We start from the raw sequence: 21690 nt of genomic DNA, 5'->3' as shown, positions 1-21690 counted from the left end.
ATGTAAACCATAACTTCCTGCAGAATTAATTGGTCCCTGGTGGGAGATACGTGCTAAGTTCCTCTGGACAGAGCCAGAGAATCACGATGCAGCTAATGTGGGTCCCCTCCCCCTCCTGCCACTAGGTTGCCACACAGCCTGTCAAGACTGCATTTAAAATCCTGTGGATTTGCAGGTTCCTTGGGGACAGCCTTTGGAGGAAGAAACTGTGCTCAAATTACAAGAGGTACCTAAAGAAGCTCAGAAACAGGCCAGGCACGGTGGCTCACGCCTGTAGTCCCAGCACTTTGGGAGGCCAAGGGGGGCGGATCACAAGGTCAAGACATCGAGACCATCCTGGCCAACATGGTGAAACCCCATCTCTAATACAAATACAAAAATTAGTTGGGCATGATAGCACGCGCCTGTAGTCCCAGCTACTCAGGGAGCTGAGGCAAGAGAATCGTCGTCTGAACTCGGGAGACAGAGGCTGCAGTGAGCTGAGATTGCTCTACTGCACTCCAGCCTGCTGACAGAGTGAGACTCTGTCTCAAAAAAAAAAAAAAAACAAAACAAAAACAAAAACAAACCTCAGAAACAGAGGCTGCCCCTTCCAGAGCACTCACTGTCAGCTCCTCTCAGGACCTCAGTGTCCACATCTGGCCACTGCACCAGATACGGGCTAAGGTTCCTCCCAATAATAGCTTCTCACACACTAGGTCCTTCCAAGCAGGTACCTGGGTGCAGAGGAGGACCCTGTTCTGAAATATATGAGGGTCTGGTCTGAATTTGAACATGAGTGGCAAAGATGTTGAGGAACCCTGAGGATTCCACAAGGAAGTGGATGACTTTGCAGTGATCAAAGAGAGCAAAGGAGGGGTGACAGCCAGGGCCAGCCTTAATGAAACCCTAATGAACAAGTTCCCACAATTAAGGACAACAATGGGAGAGGAACCAGTGAGGCCCAGAAAACAATCAATGCCTTTGATGAAGCACTGCTGATGAAATTTCCCATTGGTGCTTTAATCTGGCTCCCCGGGAGTTGTTGGCTTTGCAGTGTCTTCAAGGAAACTCATCTCTCTCTTTTTTTTTTTTCAGATGAAGTCTTGCTCTGTTGTCCAGGGTGGAGTGCAGTGGCATGATCTCAGCTCACTGCAACCTCTGCCTCCCAGGTTCAAGTAACTCTTGTGCCTCAGCCTCCCAAGTAGCTGGGATTACAGGCATGTGCCACCCTGCCTGGCTACTTTCTGGATTTTTAGTAGAGACGGGGTTTCGCCATGTTGGCCAAGGTGGTCTCAAACTCCTGACCTCAGGTGAAATATCTAAACCCCTTTCTGACTTTTTTCTTCTCCTTCTTTTTTTGAAAATTCAAGACATGGTGCTTGATCAATGCTAAGTAGAACAGAGAGCCAGGAAACTCATCTTTAATTCAGCGCCGACAATCCTCAGCTCAGCTCAAACTTGGCAAAACGCTTTCTTCCCTCACATCTATTCATAGCCGTCTGTTCCTAGAGTTAACGCTCAATTATTCACCCTAACAGAGGAATTGTCCCATGCTCTGAGAATAACGTGGGGCAGGGTGGGAGGCAGGAGGGGCAGAGGAGCAGGGACAGACTAGGAGACCCCAGCTGCCTCCCAGTAGGCAGCCATACTCCTCTGAGAGAGCAGCAAGGTGACAGCGCCCTCCAGGTATGGCCAGTGGGGAGGAGCCGACCTTAGTCACCAGGGCCCACAACACACCAGGGCCTGCAACAAACATGCGGAACTGCACTCACCAGGCCCGTCTCAGGACTGCTGTCCACAGGGAAGGAAAGGGAGGCTCAGACAAGTGACATGACCCGCCAGCAACACAGAGTGAGCAAATGGCAGGGCTGGTGACACGATGCAGAGGCCAGGCCCATGAGCACCAAGCACCCACAGGCCCATGTGCACCAAGCAGCCAAGGAGCAGATGCAATTGACGCCTCAGATGATGAAAAGCTTGGAACTGCCACAGGCCCCAGCTCCTCCCAGGACTAAACCTTTTACCAGAATTGCTTCCCGCCTGGTGGGCACCCCCAACGATTGGCTAAGTTGAATGGAATCTCTCACAAGGTTTTGTGCTTTTGTATTTTTAATATGCTGGAGACAGTCTCACTCTGTTGCCCAGGATGGAGTATAGTGGCACGATCACAGCTCCCTGAAGCCTCGACCTCCCGGCTCATGCAATCCTCCCACTTCAGCCTCCCGAACAGCTGGGACTACTGGTGAATGCTACCATGCCCAGATAATATTTTTATTTTTCTGTAGAGATGGGGGCTTCCTGATGTTGCCCAGGCTGCTCTGGAACTCTTGGGCTCAAGCGATCCTCCCGCCTCTATCTCCCAAAGTGTTACGATTACAGGCATCAGCCACTGCACCCAGCCTCCCATAAGGTTTTGATGAGGATTAAATGAGATGATGTACATTCAGCAGAAACCTCTACTGTCACCGTGTTCCCCTTGTGTTTTAGTCCTTCATTTTCTTCCTCTGACCCTCGAAACTGTAAGGACAAGGAGCCTGCATGACTCGGCATGACTCAGCTTGGTGAGCCCAGGGCCCAGCTCAGCAAGTAGCTGGGTTCATTCTTCACTCCTTCAGCCACAGCAGCTGACTTAATTATCACTTCCTTTCCCAGGTGCTGAGCAGCAGAGAGCCCAGATGTGAGGACAAGAGAAAGGTGGGGTAAGAGATACAGACAGGGAATACAATGGGCAAACCTACGATTTTTTCTGGACATTCAATAAATGCCTATTTGAGATACTAAGACATGTCCCCTTTTTGCATCTAATCACAGAAATACTTATATACATATATCAAAATTATAAATCCTGGGCATGAAATGAATATTTTTAAAGATGCCAATTTAAGCACGTCTGTAATCCCAGAACTTTGGGAGGCTGAGGCGGGCAGATCACCTGAGGCCAGGAGTTCAAGACCAGCCTGGCCAACATAGTGAAACCCCATCTCTACTAAAATCACAAAAATTAGCCAGCCATGGTGGCTCAAAGCCTATAGTCCCAGCTACTCAGAGGCTGAGGCACTAGGATCACTTAAACCCAAGAGATTGAGGTTGCAGTGAGCCAAGACTGCACCACTGCACTCCAGCCTGGGTGACAGAGCAAGACTCTGTCTCAAAATAAAATAATAAATAAATGAAGATGTCAATGTAAATTATCGGCCAGGCACAGTGGAGAGAGCCTGTAGTCCCAATTCTTTGGGAGGCCAAGGTGGGAGGATCCCTGGAGCTCAGGAGTTAGAGGCTGTAGTGAGCCATGCTTGCACCTGGACAACAGAGCAAGACCCTGTTTCTAAAAGAAAAAAAAATCTAATAATAAAAAATTGTCCACCTAAAAATGTAACTGTCCACCCAAAGTAGAAAATTAACTCATATACTCATTCATCAAACATATGTTTGGTACCTACCTACCAGGTACTTTCTATATTTGGTGCCTCCCTTTAAAAAATGGCTGAGGAGCATTGAATCCTAACCCTTCCAAAACACAGGCAAAGATGACAAGTGGGCTGCATCACACACCCTAAGAGTCTGTCTCGAAATTTGCAATCCCATAAATGGTTATAGCTCAGCCACCCGCTGGGGTGCCTTCGTCTGTCTGCTCCTGTCTGCTCCGTATGGGCTTCTCAGAGGCAGACGCGTCCTTTTCTTCTGCCCCTGCCTCCCATCACAGAGCACAGGAAGAGGGTTCTGAAAAGTGGCCCCTCTCCCCAAGACAGGTTGGGCACACCCTCTGCACCCTTGCTCCCTAGACGTCCAGGAGGCAGGAGCGGAGAGATTGGTCAGGTGCTTGGTGCCATAAGGTCACTCATCTTCCATTGAGAACACACGGAACACAGCTCCCACCGCCTGAACCAAAGTTCACTTTGCTTTGGAATTACATAAAGTCCCCAAACAGAAAACGCTTGGCAACTGTTCATTAGTGGCTCTCATTCATCTTACCTTTCCCTGAAAATAATTTCTTTTTTTTTTTTGAGACAGAGTCTCACTCTGTCACCCAGGCTGGAGTGCAATGGCACAATCTTGGCTCACTGCAACCTCCGCCTCCCGGGTTCAAGCGATTCTCCTGCCTCAACCTCCCGAGTAGCTGGGACTACACGTGCGCCACCACGCCTGGCTAATTTTTGTATTGTTGGTAGAGGTGGGGTTTCACCACGTTGGCCAGGCTGGTTTCAAACTCCTGACCTCAAGTGATCTGCCCGCCTCGACCTCCAAAAGTGTTGGGATTACAGGCGCAAGCCACCACACCTGGCCCTGCAAATAATTTCTATAGGACCTGAAGACGGTTACTGCTATGGGGGTGTCTCTAGATTCCTTAATCCTATCAGCTGCTTGACTGGAAGGAATGATGAGATTCTAGAAAAATCTAGAAAAATCTTGTGACCTCCCTCTGATGCCAGGTTTCCTCATTTATAAAATGGGAACAATAATGTCTTCTGCATAGATCTAGGAGATGGTCCATGGTGGCTGATATATTCAAGAATTGCTGGCTGTTTTTCTTTAATCAGACCTGTCAGTATTCTACCTCAGGGATGCCTGGGCCTAAGTTTTATTAATTGAACTGTTTTGTTTTATATCTTTTATGAAGTAATCTAAACTTTGGTTTTCTCTGTTTTCCTGAAAGCAGTAGTATTCTAGGTTTCTTAGAGAAGAAGAAAAGAGGCCAAGCTCAGTGGCTCACATCTGTAATTCCAGCACTTTGGGAGGCCAAGGCAGGAGGACTGTTTCAGCCCAGAAGTTCTAGACTAGCCTGGGTAACATAGGGAGACCCCACCTCTACAAATAATTTAAAAATTAATCAGATGTAGTGGCATGCACCTGTGGTCCCAGCTGCTCAGGAGGCTGAGGCAGGAGGATCACCTGAGGCAGGGAGGTCGAGGCTGCAGTGAGCTGTGATCACACCGCAGCACTCCAACCTGGGCAACAGAAGAGAAGAAAGGAAGAGGAGACTCTTAGTGGAGAGGAAAAAAGAAGGGGAGAAGGGGAGGTTTTCTTACAATAAAAGTAACATAATCACATTACAAAAAAAAATGTGCAAACGAGAGAAAGGGAAAGAATATCTCCATATTCTTATCTCCCTAACACAATTTCTGACACCATTTTGGTCTATTTACTCAAAGTCTTGTTTCCTATAAATGACAGATGGTTTTCTAAGTCTTCTCACAGCCTCCATGGCCCTGACTTTGCGTGGCCGTGTAATATTCCACCATGCGGCTAAAGCATAACTTAAGTAGGTGGTTACTGTCAGACACTTAGATTATTTCCCATTTATTTTGTTACTGTAAAAAGCTGAGCTGGCCAGGTACGATGGCTCACGCCTGTAATCCCAACACTTTGAGAAGCCAAGCGGGGAGGGTGGCTTGAGCTTGAATTTGAGACCAGTGTGGGCAACACAGTGAGACCTCATCTCTACTAAAAATAAAAAAATTAGCCAGGCATGGTGGCGGGCACCTGTGGTCCCAGCTTCTGCCTCTAGAGATGACACTTGCCAATCTATGTGAGTATCTGTAGTTATTCCAGGGGATTCTGAAGAAGCCTATGGAATCAGATTAGGGAACCACTGCTATTCCCAATTGAATTGAAAACTGAGGTACTTGGGAGGCTGAGGTGGGAGGACTGCTTGAACCCTGGAGGTCAAGGCTGCGTCGTGATCATGCCACTACACGCCAGCCTAGTTGACAGAGTGAGACCCTGTCTTAACAACAATAACATAAAGCTGAGCTAAAAATATTTATGCAACATTTTGTCCATATTTTTTACTGTTTTTCTTAGGAAAGATTCCCAAAGTGGGTTCCCTGGGTCAAAGGTTATGAAGATGTTCATGGCTTTTGACATCAATTGCAATAGTTGCCCAGAAGGGTGACTCAAAAGGTCACCTGGTTGGCCACCAGCAAGAAAATGCATGTACCTTCACTGGGGTGACACCTTTCACAGTCACCACAGGGCAGGGTCAGGGACACCTGTCGGGTTTTCTCTGGAGTGAGCGCTTATGGAACATTCTGGTCTCTGCACATCGGCTGCACAATCTCAGGTGCTTTTCAGCTCTGCCCTGCTGAATGAGAGCTCCATAATGCATTCGAGAATAAGCTCCACGGTGGAATCAAATGCTCCCTCCTCACCCAGCAGCTATTTGGGGATGATCAGAGAAAACAAAAAAATCAGGTCCTCTTCTTTTGGTTTTAGGTGTCCAAGGTGTTGAGCCAATGATTCGTTTATCTAGAGAGAAGCATTTTCCAACCACATCGATCATGGAGGACCGTGGGGGGACATTCACAGGTCATACCTCGTTTATTACTCATTTATTTTGAGACAGGTCCACTCAGGCAGGGCCTCAGGGACTGTGGGATCAAATCCAAAGACCCAGGAGGCCGAAGCCCTTTCACATCAACTCCCGGATGGGGCCTTCAACTGCAGACTTGACACGTGCAGGAACAATGACAAAGTCAGAAGGGGCCTAAATCTAGGGGCCGCAGTAACCAAAGAGACTCCCCTTCCTTCCTTCCTTCCTCCCTCCCTCCCTCCCTCCCTCTCTCCCTCCCTCCCTCTCTCTCTCTCTCTCTCTCTTTCTCTCTTTCTCTCTTTCTTTCTTTCTTTCTTTCTTTCTTTCTGCCTCACCAGGTCAGGAAAGGCTGTCTCCCTCTGTCCACTCTGTCTCTCACATCAGACAACTAGATATCCAAAAACTCTCTCCAAGGTTATCACACTCAGGCATGAGAGACCCTGGGATAACCACACCTACACAGATAACACCCCCGTTGGGTATCAAGACAACTTCACACATTCTGAAGATGTCCTCAGTGCATCAAACATACAGTGGGATTCCACTGTACCCTCTTTTTTTTTTTTTTTTTTTTGTTTTGTTTAGAGACAGGGGTCTCCCTATGTTGCCCAGGTTGGTCTCAAACTCCTGGCCTCAATCGATCCTCCCACCTGAGCCTCCTGAGTAGCTGGGACGGCAGGCGTGTGCCACCCAGCCATACCCTCATTTCACTGAGCCGAATTCAGCTATACTCAAAGGGCCAAATGCTTTTCTTTTTCAATTTTAAAAACTTTAAATAATTTAAAAGTATATTTTGCCTATTGTATTTGTTTGTATTTGTTTCTATGGGTTTTTTTGTGTTTTGTTTTTTAGTGTGGGGAAACTGGAAAGCCTGCTGGACAAATTCTAAAAGAGCTATAGCACTCTGCTTCCCATTTTTTGTATATTGTGCACTGTACTTTATTGTAGATTGTCTACTGCTGTTTCTATTATGCACTGACTCATTGATGTTCCAGTACAGCACCAGACATACAAAACCAGTGCATGGAAAACCAGCCTTCAGGAGCAACTCGGGAGATTGTCAGGAATTTTTTTTTTTTTGAGACAGAGTCTCGCCTTTGTTGTCCAGGCTGGAGTGCAGTGGCAAAATCTCAGCTCACTGCAACCTCTGCCTCCCCAGTTCAAGAGTTCCTCCTGCCTCAGCCTCCCGAGTAGCTGGGATTACAGGCGCGTGCCACCACATCCGGCTAATTTTTGTATTTTTAGTAGAAACGAGGTTTCACCACGTTGGTCAGGCTGTTCTCAAATTCCTGACCTCATGATCCACCTGCCTCGGCGTCCCAAAGTGCTGGGATTACAGGCATGAGCCACCACGGCCGGCCAGGATTTTTTAATTTTTTATTGTTTTGCCTACTGTGCTGACTTCTGAACTTCACCATGAAGATGTGACTCTGTTCAGCAGAGTTTCTTCTCTTTGGGTGCTTTTAGGTCTTGGGGGCATGTGTCTGTCTGTTAGGAACTAGCAGAAAACCAGCCCAGCTCAGATCAGAACAGGAAACCAGGACCCAGGCTGGTGGGTGCCAGGGCAGGGCCTTGTGGCTTCACAACCCGCCTCCGAGGGGCAGGCTGTCTGGTCAAGAGAACTCGCCCTCTTCACTGCTGGGTCCCTTAGCGGGCTTTCACGTGCCTGGCCTGGTTCCTCCTTCTTTAAACGAAGACTGGCCTAGATGATTGTCACACTCCTGTGTGATACTGGACAACACACATCACCTCTCTGCGCCTCCATTGCCTCCGAACAGTCTTCCACCTTCGGCTGGAATCAGAGCCCCCAAAGCAAGATTCTAACAAGAGATTACATTGTGTGAGATACTGACCTCCTCAGCATCTAGGCTGATGGGGCCCCTGGGTGGGTCACCTCTAGCTGGGAGATGCTTCCTCTTTCACGGCTCCAACTGTGCCTTAAAAATTAAAAGCTGGGAACCTGTAATCCCAGCACTTTGGGAGGCCGAGGCAGGCAGATCACTTGAGGTCAGGAGTTTGAGACCCGCCTGGCCAACATGGTAAAATCCTGTCTCTACTAAAAATACAAAAATTAGCTGGGCGTGGCAGTCCACACCTGTGATTCCAGCTACTCGGGAGGCTGAGGTATGAGAATCGCTTGAACCCAGGAAGCAGAGGTTGCAGTGAGCTGAGATCGCGCCACTGTACTCCAGCTTGAGTGACAAAGCAACACTCTGCCTCAAAAAAAAAAAAAAGAAAAAGAAAAGAACACAAAGACCCTGGCTTGCCAGGTATAGTGGTGTGGCACCTAGAGTCCCATCTACTTGGGAGGCTGAAGTGGGAGGATCACTGGAACCCAGGAGAGTGAGTCCAGTTTGAGCAACGTAGCAAGACTCTCATCTCAAAAAAATAAAATAAAATAAAATAAATATATATAGAGAGAGATTTACACATACACACACACATATATATATAAATATATATATTTATTTATTTGGAAGGCTGAGGCAGGTGGATCACCTGAAGTCAGGAGTTTGAGATCAGCCTGGCCAACATGGTAAAACCCCATCTCTACTAAAACACAAATATATATATATATATACATACACACACACACACACACACACACACACATATATATATATATATATAGACCCTCCCACCCAGGAAGCATAAGAACACCCAAGGTATGAGCAGATTAAAGAAATCCTGCAGAAGAGGGAACACGTGCACAGAGTATGCTGGCAAGGTCACAAATAGAAAATGGGTGGGGGAACTTGAAAGCAGAGGTCTAACTCCCATGTGCACCTTATTTGCTCAAGTCTACATGGACCAGTATCCAAACATTGAAATTTTCCTTTCAAATTCAATCCCCCAGAGTGTAAGGTCTCAGGACCTTTCTTTCCCCCAAATCTTTTCTTGTGCGGATGCATATATGCGGACAATGCAAAGTGCTACAAATCCCAACACCAAATGCATCAAGAAGTAGATTATTAGTATGAGTCAGTTTCACACTAACTTTACCAAAAACCTCACCGCTCAAATTAGCTCAAGTAATCTACTTACAACCGCAATTATAAATTCTGAGCTTCCTTGGCTGACAAGTTTGCAGTAGGTGGTTCTTGGCCCTGAGGGCTGCTGAAATGCCTGTTGTTATGAGATGCCCACTGAGAAACCCACCGCCCTCTCCCAGCAGGGTCCAGCAGGAGCAGTGTCTGCTCTGGGCTACACAACTCCATTCATAGACTTTTCCAGTTACATTCAAGGTTCACCCGAAGGAGGTAGCAAAAACAGGAGGTGGGCACTGAAGCTGGCCTGGCACATTTGAATTCCAGCTCTGCTTTTTATTAGCCTCCAGGTTTTCTCAGTTTTCTCATCTGTAAAATGGGAATAATATGACCTGCCTCACAAGAGTTACCATGAAAGTAAGAAATAAAATATTCAAAGTACATGACACAGCCAGGCGCAGTGGCTCATGCCTGTAATCCCAGCACTTTGGGAGGCTGGGGCAGATGGATTGCCTGAGGTCATGAGTTCGAGATCAGCCTGCCCAACATGGTGAAACCCCGTCTCTACTAAAAATACAAAATTAGCTGGGCGTGTTGGCACATGCCTATAATCCCAGCTACTTGAGAGGCTGAGGCAGGAGAATTGCTTGAACCCGGAAGGTAGAGGTTGCAGTGAGCCAAGATTGCACCACTGCACTCCAGCCTGGGCAACAAGAGCGAAACTCTGTCTCCAAAAAACAACAACAACAAAAACAAAGTACAGGACACCTGCTCCATGCCCCATAAAAGAAAGTTAATATTGCCATAAAGGAGACCAAAAAATCACAGAAACCCACAATGTGATCCTGATGGGAGCCCTGTTATGAGGGGCTTTCAGGCCAGGCATGGTGGCTCACACCTGTAATCCCAGCACTTTAGGAGGCCAAGGCAGCCAGATCACCTGAGGTCAGGTGTTCGAAGCCAGCCTGGCCAACATGGTGAAACCTCGTCTCTACTAAAAGTACAAAAATTAGCCAGGTATGGTTGCAGGTGCCTATAGTCCCAGCTACTCAGGAGACTGAGGCAGGATAATTGCTTGAACCCAAGGAGGCAGAGGTTGCAGTAAGCTGAGATCGTGCCACTGTACTCCAGCCTGGGTGACAGAGCGAGACTCTGTCTCAAAAAGAATAAATAGATAAAATAAAAATAGAGGGGCTTTCTGCCAGGTCCATAGCTGCCTGCACACACAGTCTAGAAATGTGACCTCACCCCCTTGCTCCTGCTCCACTCGCCACCATCAACACACTGGCCTGTCATTCACGGTGTCTGGTGACTCTCCCTGCCATCCCATTCCAAACCCCTCAGAAAAACTTCTCCAATTCCTGAGTGAGAAGAATGGGCCTAGAAGGGCTGAGTTTAAGTTAACCCAAAGAAATAAACCCAAACTCCTTCATTCTCCAGGCTGCTCAGGCCTCAGGGACGTGTGTCGGGTGGCTGTGGGGCACACAGTATCATTCCCCACGTGGATCCGTCACAGGGCCTAGCACACAGAAGGTGCTCACTCAGTGACTGTTCTGTTGCTGAATGGCAGGATGAATCTCACTGCTCCCTCAAGACCTGAAAACTTGAGAGTTATGAAGGCATGTTTAGGAATGACTGTAAAATACCACTTTTCAGAAAACAGAAATCTCCATTTGATTTTTTCATTTGCACGCCTGTTTGATCTGTCTACACACTGGTTGGTCTCTGGTGTCCCAGGAGCAGAGGGCAATACACAAAACCAGAGTTCAGGGGAGCAAAGCAGACATTTTAGGAAGTTATTGCCCAAGTTTCACTTCCACGTCGTCTCCTGCATTCTACTTCAACTCTGGTTTTGAGCAAAGCTGGGGCTGGTAAAGAAACTTCCCTTAGTCTACATGTTCCTCTCCCTGAGTCCCAGCACTGGGGCTCTGTAGACCAGGGACTCAAAGTACTGAGCATCCACTGATGCCAGACCCTATGCCAGGTACATTCAGACATTTTCTAACCTAAGAGCCACAACAAGCTGGGAAACAGACACTAAGATGCCAAGAGAAGTTATGCAATGTGCAAAAGACTTCACAGTTAGGGAATCGGGTCTGAATCAAAGACCTCCTTGGTTCCAAGGTCCTTGCTTCTCAACCTGCCACTGTCCTTTTTCAAAGGTGCCAACCACTAACATGGCAGTGTTTCATTTTTCATAAAGCCACCTGAGGAGTTCAAAAGCATCTTTGTTTTGTTTTGTTTTGTTTTGTTTTGTTTTGAGATGGAGTTTCCCTTTTGTCGCCCAGGCTGGAGTGCAATGGCACAATCTTGGCTCACTGCAAACTCTGCCTCCCAGGTTCAAGCAATTCTCCTGCCTCAGCCTCCTGAGTAGCTGAGATTACAGGCGCCCGCCACCACGCCCAGCTAATTTTTGTATTTTTAGTAGAGACGAGGTTTCACCATGTTGGCCACGCTGGTGTTGAACTCCTGACCTCAGGTGATCCACGCGCCTTGGTCTCCCAAAGTGCAGAGATTACACATGTGAGCCACTGTGCCCAGCCCAAAAGCATCTTGAAGAACTTCCCCCCTGCATTAAATTCAGATCCCATCTCTGCCAGAAGGATAGGCCTGGACAAATCATACAGCTCTCACCCAGCCGTGACTACATCCCATGGGAGGAAGGATGTATATATGGAGGGTTTCTGCTAGAGACTATGCTAGATGCTTTGATACACATTATCACACTCAATCCTCCAAACATTCCAGGGAAGCAGGTGATAGTAGCCCAGCTTCATCAATGACAATTCTGGTTCTGCAGTGGGATGTGATTTGCCCAAGGTCATGCAGCACTGAGAAGCAGGGCCAGGGCTCCATCAGCCCTGCCACGCAATAGGCTTCGTTGAGTGAGCACTGGATGTAAATTTCAAAGAACTCAAATCGGCCAGACAGAGCCAGTGGCAGGAGACTCTATTAAGCAGATGAGGAAAGAATGGCACTTTTCTTCCTCCTGCCGCCCAAGCCTTTCCCATCCTTAACTCCTCTGCACAACGGGGCCCTCACTGTCCTTCCCCCACCTTCTTATCAAAGGATGCTGGTGCCGGGAAGGGGAAAAGACAGAACGAAGATTAGTCTCTGGCACGGTTTATGTTGATTTCAAAGCTGTCACTTTTCCCACATTGGGCCTTCTTTTTCACCATGGATTTAAGTGTCTGGTCCCCTGCTGAAGGAAGGTCAAGGACAGCGGTACATTTTGAACTAGGGAAAGACTCCGGTCCTCAGCATCCTCCTGCTTTCACAGCCTTACTGCTAAACACAGCAGTGGATGCAGACGGCGGCACCGTGGAGCGGTGAGCAAAAACCAGGCTCAGAAGTCGGCAGCCTAGGTTCCAGTCCTGACTGTGCCTCCTGGTCAAGATGCTTCTCCCTGGGGAGTCCCAGTTCCCTTGTGTGGATGTACTGGATGCTTAGGCCTGAAACTCTGAGAATGGGGTTTCTTCTGCTCAGTCCTCACAGGCCACCATCACGTGAAGATGTTCAGCTCACACTGCCTCTCCTCCTCCCCTCCCTGAAGGCAGCCCCATCTCAATGGCTCACAGCATCTAGGCCCCCCTGGGCTTATTCAGCACCTGCTGGCAGGCAGAGGCGGTCTCTCTACCACCCCTTCCTGTTCCCACTGTCGCCTGTCTTGAGGGCCGTCCTAGGCCTTCGTCACTTTGTCGGTATGTGTTTTCGCATGCCTGCCTCCTCAATTAAGCTACCTCGGGAACCGCCAGGGTTATATACAGATTTGCACCATCAGCACCAGCCCAGCTCCTGAATGAATGAGGGGGAGCGGGTCAGGCTGGATGATTTCCTGGCCCACTGCACTCAAAGTGTGGTCTACAATCCAGAGGCATCACACTATGTGCAAAAGTGTTCAAAATGCAGCATCTCGGCCCGCCCCAGCCCCTGCTCAGAACCTCCAAGGCAATCCCCATGTGATGCACAGCACACTCAAGTTTGGAAAGTTCTCCTCCAACTCCTCCCTCCCTTGCTTCTACCACCTAGAAGCCTCCAGAACTGTGGGACTTAGCAGGTCTCACTAAAACATAGCCCATCATTAACCAAAGGAGATCTGCCTTAGGAACCTTCTAGAAGCTCGCCACTGACTCTCACAAGCAGAATATGAAATGTGTGCTCCCCGGGGGGACTCCTGGCACACATTGATCACTGGCCCTCTCCAACCCTCAAGGAAGCCCAAGCAGCTTTCAAGAATGCTGAGGCGGCCAGGCGCAGTGGCTCACACCTGTAATCCCAGTACATTGGGAGGCTGAGGCGAGTGGATCACCTGAGATCAGGAGTTTGAGACCAGCCTGGCCAATATGGAGAAACCCTGTCTCTAACACGGTGAAACCCCATCTCTATTAAAAATACAAAAAAAAAAATGAGCCGGGCACGGTGGCGGGCACCTGTAGTCCCAGCTACTCGGGAGACTGAGGCAGGAGAATCGCGTGAACCCAGGAGGCGGAGCTTGCAGTGAGCCGAGATTGTGCCACTGCACTCCAGCCTGGGCGACAGAACGAGACTCCATCTCAAAAATTAAAATTAAAATTAAAAAAAAATAAAAAAAAAAAAGAACGCTGAGGCCTGGCAGAGTCAGACAGACTGGCTGCCCACTCACCAGCATGGGTCTCATGTCCACGCTCAGAAAGCTCTCTTCCCTCATTTCTCTACTCTTGACATTTATTCAGCTTGTAAAGAAAAGGATCCTTTCCAAAACACGTCTTCAGTTTCTTAATAAACCCCGCAATTCCTTTAATGATTTCAGATTATCTTAAATATTTATAAAAATCACTCTCAGCAACACTTCTTTAAGCAAACCTCCTCATCAACTTCGATTATTTATATATTTATGAACACGATGTTCAAGGAGCAGATGGCAGCTAGTAAGTCCTCCAAAAGAAGGAAAAAAAAAAATCAATGGGACAGAATGTAAGCTCCACGACTCGCCCATTTACTCTTCTCGACAAGCTCTGGTACAATTATCTTTCCATTCAGCAGAAGCACCACACAAAAGTCCACAATTGGTTTAAAATAGCACACTTGGACTTCATAAAGCTTGGAGGTTCCAACTTTAATCTAGGAATGACCTGCCAGCCAAAGGCTCTATTCCCAAAGGAAACTGAAGCTCTCTCCGGGGAGGGCAAGACGATGGATGTGGGGACAGATGATGGGACCAGGGGAGGGACAGAAAGAGCACCAGGGGCCGAGGGAAGAAACAGACACTGCTGAGCACCTACTAGGTGCCATGCTCTCTGCTGGGCACTGTCCATACAACCTCTGGGTTGATCTTCACAACAACACTTCCAGGTGGCGACTGTTAGTCCTCATTTGAAAGATGAAGAGAAAGACAAAGAGAAAGGAAGTCGCTTGGCCAAGGCCACAGAGCTAGTGAGTGGCAGAGCCAGGATGTGAACACAGGCTGCAGGGCCCCCAAACCTTCACTGCCTCTAGAAGGAGAAAAGGAGGAGAGGAAAAAAAATTGCTCTTAACCTCGTGCATCCTAGGCCTTTCTTTCAGCCTGGGGCGGCCAATCACCTGTTTTAAGACTATCAAAGACTTAATTGCCAAAGTTCTACTGAAGCAAAAGGACCTGGTCCATTTGAGAGCCCAGAGAAGAAAAGTCTCAACCGAATGCAGGAAGAAGTCGATGCGAAGGTTATGAGAAGATAGGAAATGAGTGTCACAGACACATAAAGAGGGGACTTTACAAGAAAGACAGAAAAACAGGGACGGGGGACAGCCCTTACCCTGAGAAATGAATGAAAAACAAGATCAGAAGGAGTCTGTCTTCAACAGGCCTTTATCAAGTATCCCCTTTAGGGAAGAGAAAAAAAAAAAAATCAACCCTTCACTCCTCCCACCCGAATTTATTTCTTTCAAGAAGCTCCAATTCGGCCGGGCGCGGTGGCTCAAGCCTGTAATCCCAGCACTTTGGGAGGCCGAGACGGGTGGATCACGAGGTCAGGAGATTGAGACCATCCTGGCTAACACGGTGAAACCCCGTCTCTACTAAAAATACGAAAAAACTAGCCGGGCGAGGTGGCGGGCGCCTGTAGTCCCAGCTACTCGGGAGGCTGAGGCAGGAGAATGGCGTGAACCCAGGAGGCGGAGCTTGCAGTGAGCTGAGATCCAGCCACTGCACTCCAGCCTGGGCGACAGAGCGAGACTCTGTCTCAAAAAAAAAAAAAAAAAAAAAAGAAGCTCCAATTCAAGCTAAAACAGAGAGATGAATCTGGCCTTTGAGATGCCCATACGCTTGCTGAGGAAACAGTGATTATTACTGTTGTTAACAAAAATCATGGATGGGGACCACTATTATGCAATGGGAACAGGGGCCTATGCTAAGGGCTTTGCTTACGTTACTGCCAGGAGCAACACAACCCCATGACATATGTGTCCATTTTACAGATGAGAACACTGAGGCTCCAAGAAGGGAACAAACCTGGTTCCATGCACACGAGCAGTGAGAAAGAAAACCGAGGTATGAATTTGGATCTTACTCTCTTACTCAGGAGCCCTGGGAAACCGATGGGGATTCTTTTGCCTGTTTAGAGATGAGGAAAAGAGGGTGCCGAGAGTATAGTGACCTCTCGAAGGCTGCACGGCCAAGAGATAGTGAAAATTCAGATTAAAATGAATTTTCCTTTACAATGCTCAGTGGTGGATGATTTTGCTGAAGACAGCCAAGTCCCAGACCGCCAAAGCCACATGAATGGTGGTCTCTTCAATTAACGAGATGGCAGTAATGCTGAGCACGGGTGAGGCCACAACCTCCTGGCACCGGCATCCCTCGAGCGTCCTTCCTGTGCTTCCTGTGCATGGGTCTCTGGATCCTGATAGAAGAGCTGTCAGGGACCAGGATTCCACATAGGAAGGAACCACGGGAGAACCATTTCAAGGTCAACTGCGGGCCAGTGTGCTGACCTTGAGATGGAAAAAGAATGTCCATCCTCAAAGAGCAAAGGGGAACCCATCATTCTTCTGCTCATTCTGTCAAAGACACATACCGTTTCCTGCATGTGCCAGGCAGCAAGTCAGGTGCCAGAGGAAGCACAAAGATCACTCAGGGTCTGCAAGAAGAAACGTGAGCTCTGCAGGCCGAAGACTTAGGTGAGGACCCTCAATCTGCCCCTTCCTGACTGAAGGTCTTGGGCCAAGTCCTGCACTCTCTCTAAGTCTCAGGAAAATGAGAACCCTAGCTCTCCTTTACAGGTAACGCTGACCACTCCACAGTTCAGTCATTAAAAATGAACCTGGGCCGGGCACACTGGCTCACGCCTGTAATCCCAGCACTTTGGGAGGCTAAGGCAGGGAGGATCCCTTGAGCCCAGGAGTTTGGGCAACACAGGGAGACCCTGTCTCTACAAAACATTAAAAAATTAGTTGGGCATGGTGGCGCACACCTGTGGTCCCAGCTACTTGGGAGGCTGAGGTAGGAGGATGGCTTGAGCCTGAGAGGTCAAGGGTGCAGTAAGACATGATGACACCACTGCAAGACTTCAACCTCAACAATACCGTGAGACCCTTTCTCCAAAACACAAACAAAATGAATCTGCACATGCTCAAACTGCAGGACGTTGCTATTGTCTCTTAAAAATAATAGTAGCACTTACAGGGCTCGGGAGTTGGGGGACCCACAGAGCTAAGGATCCTAAGAGAGGTACACAGAAGACTTTGGGAGCTGAGAAAGGAGAAGGGGTGGCTGTCAGAGAGAGCAAAATTACTTGAAAATATCCCAAAGTGAAGGGTAGAAACATATATCGGCCTTTATTTGAAAACCATTTCCAAGTCTCCCTGTGCTAGAACCCACTGCAGCCTCCTGCATCACACACTCTGCCCTTCTCTGTGCTGTGAGCCCAACAAGGATCTAGAGTGCAAATTCCAACGTGTCTCCCCAGGAAGAAAACTCAGGCCAGCTGACCACTTCTGCATGCCGACCAAGGTAGAAAACCCACCTCTTCCGGGCTTCCCCCACATTACAGGAACCCCAGGCCTGGGAAACCATCCCAGCCGTCAGCCCTGGCTCAGCCTTGGCTGCTGGCCTCAGTCAGTCATCTGGCAGTGGCAATCAAAATGACGCCTTCTTTTTATTTTTCCCCCAGTGCAATCTTCCAAGAATGGGAGAATCTCAAAGTCAGAGTTTAAGCCCTTTTTCACAAGGGAGTCAATATATTTTCACAAGATGGTCTTCCTCAGAGAGGGGAGGAGTCCATCCAACTCCCATGGCAAAACTGCTCCCTGGGGATGGTGGATGGAAGTTACAGGGCAAGGAAGCCAAAATGTGGAAGCACACTGGCTCACCTCTCAAAATTCACCACCCACCCGTTCATCTCACAATTATCCATGGGGTGCTTCCCACGTGCTCCAAGGCACCCTTTCTAGGTGCTGGGGATGCAGAAATTCAAGGTGACTGGCAATGACACTTTCTATCACTGCGCCCCCTCCAGGCCAGGAAATCTACGCTGGTTTTCTCAAGGCCCTACTCGCAGCAGCCCATTTTACAGACGGGACCCTCAGAGAAGGTAAGCGACTTGCCCAAGGTCACACAGCTAGTAAACGGCAGGGCCAGGAATTAAATATGGGTGCAAAGTGCACGTGACACTCCTCCGCAGCCCCAGCTTCCCACTCTATCCCTCCGCACCCCTCCACCTCACGCAGCAGGGTGGGTAGCAAAAACACACCCCAAGAAGCTCCAGCATGGGAAGACCTCCTTCCTTCCACCCCGACACAGGACACACGTTTCAAAGGGCACACAGGTTTCTCCCACCCCCAGTGTGTGTGTACACAGCCCCACGAAAGCCCTGCAGGCTGCAAGGGTACCCACCCGTTAACACTGAACTTCCATTTAAAAAGAAAGATGATGAAAAGATAAAAGACGAAGAGGAAGTGCTCTTTAAACATAGGCGGGTGGCCACCCCAGGAGGAAGTCTTGAGGCCAATGGAGATTTTGTTCACCCCCTCTAGTTCCTCAAATCGAATGCCACTGGCCTTCCAAGCCCCTGATGGGTGGTGGCCGGGGGCCAGCGCTGCTGCCTGGGTCAGTCCCCGCGCCGACACCTGGCTCGCAGGAAGGGTCTGCCCAGGACCAGCCACCCCGACCTGAGCGCCCCCTGCCTCGAGGCGCACCAGGCGCCGGCCCCGCAGCTGGGTGAACCCGGGCGGCGGCCCCGCTGCGCGCTCCTCTCGCGTCCGCCCGCCACCCCCCGCGCACTCAAGAAGCCTCCCCCGGGACCCCCGCGCCCGCCGGCCCGGACGCCCCCACCCCGGCGGCGCCCCCTGTCCACCCGCCGCAGCGCCCGGCCCGGCGGCCCGGATTGCACCCCAGCCTCTCCCTGCACCCATCACGCGCGCGCCCCGCACCCCGCGCCCTCTCCAGGAGCAAATCGGCTCCAGGGGCGCGCGCGCGGGCTGGCCGGGCGGCGGCGCCTTCAGAGCCCCGCCACGTACCTGGCGGCCCGGGCGGACGAGGGGAGCGCGGCGCGGGAGCGCAGGAGACTCGGAGCCTCCGGTGCCGCCGCCGCCGTTTCCGGGTTGGCGGGGCTCACGTCACCGCCACAGGTTTGCGAGCTGCCCCCGCCGCGGCGGCAGCAGCAGCAGCAGCGGCCCGGGCGAGTGCCAGGCGAGAAATAACTATAAAAGGAAGAGGCGCGGCAAAGAGGAAGAGGAAGCGCTGTTTACCTTCGAGAAGCCGAGCCGCCGGCGCTCGCACAAAAGGAGGACGCTCGCCTCGCGACGCGCCTCCCCCCGCGCCCAGTCCCCGCCGCATCGCGGGGCCCCGGCGTCAGCGCGCGCCGCGCCCCGGGACCGCCCTGCGCCGGCCCCCACCCCAGAACCCCGCGCCCGCCTGGCCCATGTCCTCCCGAGCCGGGGCGCCACGGGCCCGGGATGGTGGTGACCTTGGGCAAGTCACCGCGGGGCGCGCTGCGGTTGGGGGTCATTGCCCTCATTGTGCGAGGAGGAAACCCGGCCCTCAGAGGGGCAGGGGTGGCCCCCAAGGTCACGGCCTGTCAGGCAGGGCTTGGGCTCGAGTCCCGGTCTCCAGACCTTAGGACCGGCCAGGTTCCTGTCCCTGGGTCGCTTCCCCCTCACCTGCACTTCAGGAATGGTGACAGTCCCTGCCTGGCTCACCTCGCAGGGGGGTCAGTAAGAGGAATGTTGTCCACGCACCCATTCAGCCCTCCCGCAGATACTCACTGGGCCTACTAAGTGCCCGGGCTGCTCTAGGCCCTGGAGCTGCAGATGCAAACCAAGACAAAATCCCTGCCCGGGAGGGGCAGCAGGGATAGGCCGTAAATATCTGATGGATCTGATGGTGCTAAGTGCTATGCCAGAGGAAAAATAAAGCGGGGTGAGGGGAGGGTGTGGGCTGTCAGTGCTACCCTAAGCGGTTCTCCAAGGACTTTAAATTTAGTACAGAAATTCCCACATAAAAAGCTCCTCACCGTAATTCCAGTTTCAGGTGTTATGGGAGACCTCATCTTTCCCCTGGTCTAGAATGGAGAATACTGTGTTTTTCTCCCTGTAACAGGACGTGCCTAGGAAACTGATACTCTCCTTCCCTCTGCCTTGCTCCCCTGGCCCAGAAACCCATCCTATCATCTTGACATTCAGCCAGAAATTTCTCAGGAAGATAGACAATGTTCTCTCAAGTATCTTTCTGCTCTCCTCTAGCAGCGTATCAAAAGGGTTACATCAAAAGCTTCCATTGTCTTTCCACCTCCACTTCCAGCTATGGGGGAGTTGGGGTGCGCTCCCATCATACTCAGTGCTGAGTTACCTGATTAGGAGCCAGTTGTTCCTTTTTGTGTGTGTGTGTGTGTGTGTGTGTGTGTGTGTGTGTGTGTGTGTGTGTGTGTCTAAGACAGGATTTTGCCCTGTTGGCCAGGCTAGGTAGTGCAGTGATGCGATAGCTCACTGCAGCCTCGAATTCCTGGGCTCAAGCTATCCTCCCACCTCAGCCTCCTGAGGAGCTGGGACCACGGGTATGCACCACCACGCTTGGCTAATTTTTAAAAATTTTTGTAGAGGTGGGTCACCCTGTGTTGCCCAGGCTGGCTTCTTTCTCCTGGGCTCAAGGGATCCTCCCTGCCTCAGCCTCTCCAAGTGTGGGGATTACAGGCATAAGCCTCCGCACCCAGCCCGCCAATTCTTTAACAAAGGTGCCTTGAGTCTTCTCTTGGCCAGGCCCAGTGCTCGGAGCTGGGGGCACTGAGATGGTGCCATTTTAGCAGGATTCCCTGGGCTGCTCTCTAATCTTATCTGAGCGCCAGTGCCCTCATTCCTAAAGGAAGGGAACTAATGTCCACCTTGCTGTGGGGACTGAGAAGCAGGTGGGAAACCACTGGGTCCTGAACTATGACCTTGAGGAGAAGCAGGAAAAGAGTCTGGAAGCAGGCAGAGCTGAGCTGCTTATAAAATGAGCGTTAACAATTCTGAACGTTTATAAAGTACTAACCAGGTGCCAAATGTGCTCAGGCCCATGAAGCAGGTTTATCATGACCCAGTGTCATACATGAAGATACTGCAGCTAAAAGAGAGATGAGATTTGCCCAAGGTCACACTGATTAGACAGCAGTGGAGCCGGGTATGTACCTCGATTGTCTGACTCCAGAGCCCAAGCACTTAGCCACTCTGAGCCTCAGTTTGTTCATCTGTGAAATGGAATGGATAATAATGACTTCATTAAGCTATGGTGAGGGTTAAATCAAATAGCACGTATATAGAACCTAATATGGATAGGACCCAGGAGAAAGCAATCACCATTATTGTTATTATTATCATAACTGTTAAAATTTTCTTTCCTTTTTTTTTTTTTTTTTTTTTGAGACAGGGTCTTATTTTCTACCCAGGCTGGAATGCAGTGGTGCGATTTTGGCTCACTGCAATCTCTGCCTCCCGGGTTCAAGCAATTCTCGTGCCTCAGCCTCCCAAGGAGCTAGGATTACAGATGTGCACCACCACGCCTGGCTAATTTTTATATTTTTAGTAGAGGTGGGGGTTTCACCATGTTGGCCAGGCTGGTCTCGAACTCCCGACCTCGGGTGATCCGCTAGCCTCAACCTCCCAAAAACCGTGCCCAGCCTAATTTTTGTATTGTTCTGTGGTGAAGGGGTTTTGCTATGTTGCCCAGGCTGGTCTCAAACTCCTGAGCTCAAGTGTTCACCACCTGCCTTGGCCTCCCAAAGTGCTAGGATTACAGGCTTGAGCCACTGCGCCTGGCCTACCGTAATAATATTTAAAGGCGGCCGGGCGCAGTGGCTCACACCTGTAATCTCAGCACTCTGAGAGGCCAAGGTGGGCGGATCATGAGGTCAGGAGATGGAGACCATCCTGGCTAACACGGGGAAACCCCATCTCTACTAAAAAGTACAAAAAATTAGCCGGGCG

The 21690-nt window shown here is 50.0% G+C and overlaps 1 protein-coding gene and 1 pseudogene across 17 annotated transcripts in view; both read right to left on the bottom strand.

Annotated features, from left to right (window-relative positions):
- CYRIB (CYFIP related Rac1 interactor B) overlaps positions 1 to 19504 on the bottom strand; it is a 174311-nt gene extending 154807 nt beyond the window's left edge. For 6 of the 17 annotated variants that reach the window (XM_024796310.2, XM_011760053.3, XM_024796314.2 and 3 more), the window contains exon 1: positions 18982 to 19072. The gene's annotated coding sequence lies outside the window, so the exon portion shown is untranslated. Of the gene's footprint in view, positions 1 to 18750; positions 18937 to 18981; positions 19073 to 19392 lie in introns of those variants that run through there. The other 11 variants (XM_011760059.3, XM_011760063.3, XM_011760052.3 and 8 more) reach the window with 4 other exon arrangements.
- On the bottom strand, positions 7147 to 7197 carry LOC112428655 (U7 small nuclear RNA; annotated as a pseudogene).
- Positions 19505 to 21690: the final 2186 nt, after the last annotated feature.

This window comes from Macaca nemestrina, chromosome 8 (assembly GCF_043159975.1).
Source record: "Macaca nemestrina isolate mMacNem1 chromosome 8, mMacNem.hap1, whole genome shotgun sequence".
In the NCBI taxonomy this organism is placed as follows: Eukaryota; Metazoa; Chordata; class Mammalia; order Primates; family Cercopithecidae; genus Macaca; species Macaca nemestrina.
Note: the sequence above shows the minus strand (reverse complement) of the source record. Positions and strands in the feature narration are given on the sequence as shown.